Raw genomic sequence first — 6595 nt, 5'->3', positions numbered from 1 at the left:
TTTTGTTTAAAGGGTGTTGGGTGGAGTGGGCATTATGAAACGCGCTTACTCCCCCCTATTTTGTTGAAAGGGTGTTGGGTGGGGTGGGCGTTAGTGAAACGCGCCTACTCCCCCTTTTTTTGTTGAAAGGGCATTGGGTGGGGTGGGCGTTAGTGAAACGCACCTAGTACCCCCTCTTTTTTTTGAAAGGGTGTTGGGTGGGGTGCGCGGTAGTGAAACGCGTCTGCTCCCTCCTCTTCAGTCGATCAGATGCCTTTTGCTGACCTGAGACCTTATACAGATTTGTCAGTCAATCAGGCGCCTTTGGCTAACCTGAGACTTTGTGTAGATTTGTCAGTCGATCAGGCGTCTTTGGCTGACCTGAGACCTTTTGTAGATTTGTCAGTCGATCAGGTGCCTTTGGCTAACCTGAGACCTTTTGTAGATTTGTCAGTCGATCAGGCGCCTTTGGCTAACCTGAGACCTTATACGTATTTTTCAGTCAATCAGGCGTCTTTGGCTAACCTGAGACCTTTTGTAGTAACCTGAGACCTTATACGTATTTGTCAGTCAATCAGGCGTCTTTGGCTAACCTGAGACCTTTTGTAGATTTGTCAGTCGATCAGGCGCCTTTAGCTGACCTGAGACCTTTTATAGATTTGTCAGTCGATCAGGCGCCTTTGGCTGACCTGAGACCTTTTATTGATTTGTCAGTCGATCGGGCGCCTTTGGCTAACCTGAGACCTTTTGTAGATTTGTCAGTCGATCAGGCGCCTTTGGCTAACCTGAGACCTTTTGTAGATTTGTAAGTCGATCAGGCTCCTTTGGCTAACCTCATACCTTTTGTAGATTCATACCACTCTTGACAACTTACTTTTATTGCTTGAAGCAGAAATTTATACATTGAGGGGTTTAGGAGTGAAACTTTTTCAACCATTTACCGTTGATGGGAGTTTTGACCTTGGTTCCATCCATGCGCCTAAGCTTATAGTATCCGCTTTCTGCCACTTTTCTTATTTTGAACGGGCCTTCCCAGTTTGCAGCAAACTTACCGGCGCTAGCATTTCTTTGTACGTGAGGGGCGATTTTTAGTACCAAGTCGTCCACCTTGAAGGTCTCTTTCACCCTCTGGTTATAATAATTGGATGCACACTTTCTTATGCTTCTGTGAATCGCTCCGCTCGCGTTCTCCGTTCTTCTATTGTATTTAGGTGGGCGAAGCGACTTATCTCATCTGGCGTGTAGTGAATGGCCATTGCTAATCTTTCCGATGGGATTGTTATCTCCGCCGGCAATATCAGATCTTCTCTGTAGACTAGTGAATAGGGTGATGCTCCGGTAGATCTAAGCTTTGAGATCATGTATGCCCAGAGCGCTAATGGAAACTGTTCGTTCCACTCTATATGGTGATCATGCACTGTCCTGCTGAGGATTCAGATGAGCGTCTTGTTTGTTGCCTCAGCTTGCCCATTTCCCTTTGGGTAGTAAGGGGTCGATGTATGAAGTCTTATGTTGTATTGGCAGAGCAGGTCGAGTACATCCTTGTTCACAAAGGACTTGGCGTTATCTGCTCTAATTATCATAAGCGGGTCGAACCTATAAATGATATGTTCTTTGATGAATGCGGCCACAATTGCTCCATTATAGTCTTTGAGAGGTATTGCTTCTACCCATTTCGATGCATACTCGGTGGCCATTATTATGTATTTATGGCGCTTCGACGATGTTGAGTTGATTGGGCCTATGAGATCAAGTCCCCAGATATGAAACGACCATGGTGTCACTATGCTGTGTAGCTGCGTATGGGGCGCTTAGATTAGATTTCCGTGAGTTTGGCAACTTAAGAATTTTCGGACATGTTCTACAGTGTCGCTTTCCATGGTCGACCAGTAAAATCCGCCTTCGTAAAACTGGAGGAACAGATTCTGCATTCCCTGATGATCGGCATCATCACCTCTGCTGCTTCTTGGTCCGACGGGCATCGCAATATAGCCCCATTGTAGCTTTTACGGTAGAGGATACCGTCATGTACGAGGAAACATGCAGATTTCTTCTGGATTTTCAGGGTCGCTTGCCTCTCGCCTGAAGACTTTCCGTGTTGAATGAAATCTATGTAAGGCTGTCTCCAATATACTCCCTCGGGTGTACAAACTTTTGCGGGTTGTGGTGGAGATTGACAGTTGGTGCAGCTGTCTTGGAGGGTTGCTGCTTGTGCGGACATGCTCTTCCAGTATACTCCCAATCTCTGAAGTTTTCGGTAGAGATGAACAACGCCGTTTTGTCCACAAGTTTCCATGTGGAGTTCCTGAAGTAATTTCTCTGCCTCCCTTCTATTCACACATCTCGCGAGTGATCCTCCGGCAGCCCTATAGTACAACGCCCCTTGGATTATCACAAACTGTTTCAAGGCTTGGTTTACCCGATCTTCATCCATCTTGGTGAGGTCCTTAATATACACTCGCCTCCATTCATCGGCTTCTTCGAATACCAAATCTTCTTTCCACGTGCTGGGTAGTTCTTTTCTCCGTATTGTGTCGTACCCTCTTCTTTGCCGTTTAATTGCACTTTGCTTGCTAAGGTTGCTAAGGCGTCCGCGTGTTTATTTCCGCCTCTGCCAGTATGATCCAGTGTTGACCCTGTTTGGTTCATCAATATTTGAGCCTCTGCCCGGTAAGGCGCTAGGTGCGGTTCTTTAACATAAAAATCGCCATTCACTTGGTCTGTCACGAGTTTCGAATCTCCTTTGACTTCCACGCTCCCCAGGTTAAGTTCCTTCGCCATTCGGAGTCCTAGGATTAACGCTTCGTACTCGGCGACGTTACTACTGCACGAGAAATCCAGTTTAAACGAGTACGAGAGTAACTCGCCTTGTGGGGCTTCAAACACTACTGCGGCTCCTCCGACGGTGCCATATGATGAGCCGTCGAAGAACATGGTCCAAGGTTTATCAACATCCGCGACTGACACCTCTCCGGGTAAGTATCCATGCACCTCATCGTCCCCTTCTTCTGGAAACATAGCCATTAAGTCGAAGATTGCTTGTCCTCTTACCGCGTTTGGTCGTTGATATCTAAGTTCGAATTCAGACAATTGTAGCAGCTGATTAAAGATTTAATGGGGTTGTAGTAATGAGGTTCAAACTCTCAGACTTGTGAAGGTGAAGGATTTTTAGATTTATAAAAATTATATACAAAAATATTGACAAATTGGTAGAGAGGTACTGGGACTAATGATTCGGCCAATCTTCATAACATAGGGCTCAATGATTTATTCTCAACAATAATCGCTCAAAACATAAATTATATGGACTCTTATTTTGCCAGAGTAGATTCTCAAAACATTGATTGTAAATGTTAAGCATGGAACATCAAATCACCTAAGCTAAGCATGACCCATCTAATCAAATAACAACCAATTTAATTAAATCATATTTCAATTAATTTTTAATGCAAAAGTCTTAAAAAGAATTAACAAAATTACCCATGTATGAAGCTCGGCCTCCTCCGTCGTCCCAGTGATGGGTTCTAACTCCGCATATTGGAAACACGCTCAAAGGAATTTTTCATTGCTCAAAAGAGGTGTACAAATGATGAAATGGAGATAATAATGAAAATCGGGTGTTTGCAACGTTTATAATTGTTGCAAACACCGTTACAAAGAACGATAAATGAAAAGTGTTGTAGTATACAGAATACTACGACCCTCAGCTGACAGTCGTTGATACTGTAGTATGAACGACTGTCTCTGGTTGTCTAATGTTCTTCGTGTTCTTGAGTTGCAGCAGCAGAAATGGTGGCTCTGCAACTCGATTTTTCTTCACTCTGTAGCCTCCAAAGCTTCCCCAAACTCTCGACACCCCTTCTAGTAGACCCAAAGATCATATTTATACTCAAAGACACGCTGAAATCCCTCGCCATAACTCCAAATAATTCGTCTTTACTCGGCAGTGAATAACATTATTTTTGAATATTTTCTTACCAGATTTAGAATTTCACACGTAAACTTCCTCCCAGCACGCTCCAAATCGATTTATCACGACCCAAAGTGTTGCTCGAGCCATCAAACATGAGCAGAACACTTCCAGAACTCTCCATAATGCGTGATTATCTTATCCCTGTGTGTTTGTGTCTGTTTTGAGCTCGTGAATTTTCTAGAAAATTGTAGCCAATTCTGGGATAAACGAACACTCACACTAGCTTAGTTATGTCATATCACAACTTCCCACCAAATTTCAGCGATTGAATCGCACTAGAACACCTTCATTTTCTCGATCACAAATCTGCCAGTTTTGAATATATTTTTCCCGCCAAAAAGCTGCTTTTGAATTTAAAGAAAAGGCGGATGCCCCTTAACCAGAGCTTGGGTGCGAATAGCAATTGGGGTGGAAATAGTAATTTTTCTGGGTTCCTCCGGGACATTTCTGGGACGCTTCCGGTGCATTTCTGGTGTGCCCTTAGTAATTTTCTCCGGGGTGTAAAACGCTACTTTTCGAGCCCATTTCGCCGCAAGGGATTATTTCTCTAAAAATTCCTACAAAGACATAAAATAACGAAATTAGTACAAAATCGAGTGCCAACAATATATAGTATTGAGATCAAATTAGACACAAAAATGTGTCTATCAAATACCCCCAAACTTATTATTTGCTAGTCCCGAGCAAAACTAAAAAATAAAACCGAGTTAATCTCGGGTGGGTTTAACAGAGGTGTACCCACAAAAACCATGACTTCTAATTGGTCACAAGTATCCAAAGAGCTATGAGGACATACATATTCTCAACCTATCTCCAAGTAACTAGAATGCCATAGAAATTAAAGGTGTCAGCTCTAAAGCTGACTGAAGAAAAGGGGAGACACATCCGCACGACTGCTAGATAAAGAGATATCCGCTACACAGCTGGTAGCTAGGCAAAGAGTACCTAAAACTACAACCTATGTTTTACCTACAAGTATACAGGGTCTTGATGAAGCTAGTGTGCAAGTAGGGGAAAGTCCACAGGGACAAGGAGGGTGATATATTGTTTTCTAAGTGATTTCCTAAAGAATTCTAAATGGCAGTGATATGGGAGGGACTAGGATCTTGAATCCACCCTTTTCCTAAGCTAAGTCCTCCTAGTTCTAATAGAGTCTTGTTCCTTGTATAGATATTAGTGAAGTTCTAGCCTCATCTAACTATCTAGATGGAAGTTGAGGTTCTATGCCTGCTGCTCATCAAAGGATGGTCTTAGGAGAATGGTTCAGTGTCTCTAAGATGATCCTAATCCTAGTTCTAGCTGCCTTCTCACAATGCAACTAACTATGGATTAACCTCTTAGATAGCTAAACAATCCTGAAGGATATTCTAATCGCAACTAGGGTGTTCCTACAAAGTACTAACTGTCTAATTAAAGTACAATTAGTCAAAGTTATGAACAACAATCTGTTAAGCATGAGTTGCAACACATTCAACATAGAAATAACCTGACTACAATGGATACAAGGCATACATTGTGAAAGTAAAATGCTGACATGTTTAGATTATATTTATCCACAACATTATATCACAACAAGAACACTGTCTAGAATATGAACAACTTAACATCAGAATTAGGGTTTCATCTAAACCCTAGACATGAAATCAGAACATAACAAACATTGTGCAAAACAATTGAAAATAACACAGTTGAGGAACTGGCTAGTCCAGTTCTCTTGGGTGAAGCTCTGGCTAGCCCAGGCATGCCCCAACACAACACACAAGCCTTCTATTTATACCCAATTTCAATTCCCCCAAAATACCTAATTTCTAAAATTAGGGTTTACAAATTAAATCAAAAATTCTTACCAACTACTTCTGATATCCACTCAATTAGCTTGACCCACGCTTCCTCTTCCTCTCCTGCTCACGCTTCTGGTACAATTTCCCTAGCTCGAGCTATTCCATCATTTTCTCTCCTAGGGTTTCAGGAACTGTGAAGAGGAGAAAGTGATAGAATAGTAGGCTAGAATGATGGGGGATTAGGTGGTAGTGATGGGTTCGAGTGTTTGGGGATTTGACGGCTCGTGGAGGGGAGTGGTGGTGGTTGAGGCGACGGAGAGGGTGGAGTTGGAAGGAGCAGAGCTCGACTGCTCGAAGGAGGAAGATGAGAATTTGGGTAAGGTGCGTTTGGCTGAAGGGTATAGGTGTCGGGTGTTGTAGTGTTGAGCGGAACATCAAAATCTGATGCACATCGAAGCTAAAGCGTTGGATTATCAATTCTAGATTGATTCTAACGGCAAGATGGAAGCACGTCTTGAGCGACCGTTGGATGCGGGACACAACGAAACTGACGGCTCAAGATGGAGTTAGGTGCTATAGTGTTTGACAGGAGCTTCAGATTTTGATGCACTATGATGAAGCGACCGTAGGATGCTGAGATGATCCAATCTGACGGCTGAAGATGGAGGCGGGGTATGGATATTGGAAATGGGTTTGGGTAAGGGTTTTGGACCTTGGGTATGCCAAGCCCATATCTTCTTTAAGAACAATTCTTCCTTGTTAAGCCCATTTCTAGCCTTTTGGTCTTGTGTACAACATTCCTCGCGGCTTCCTTGTGTAATTCCTCCCGACTTTTCACTACTTTTCTGCTCTTTTCGCTCCG

This window comes from Papaver somniferum, chromosome 2 (genome assembly GCF_003573695.1).
Source record: "Papaver somniferum cultivar HN1 chromosome 2, ASM357369v1, whole genome shotgun sequence".
Classification (NCBI taxonomy): Eukaryota; Viridiplantae; Streptophyta; class Magnoliopsida; order Ranunculales; family Papaveraceae; genus Papaver; species Papaver somniferum.
The sequence above is the reverse complement of the archived record's forward strand: the minus strand, read 5'-3'. Positions refer to the sequence as shown.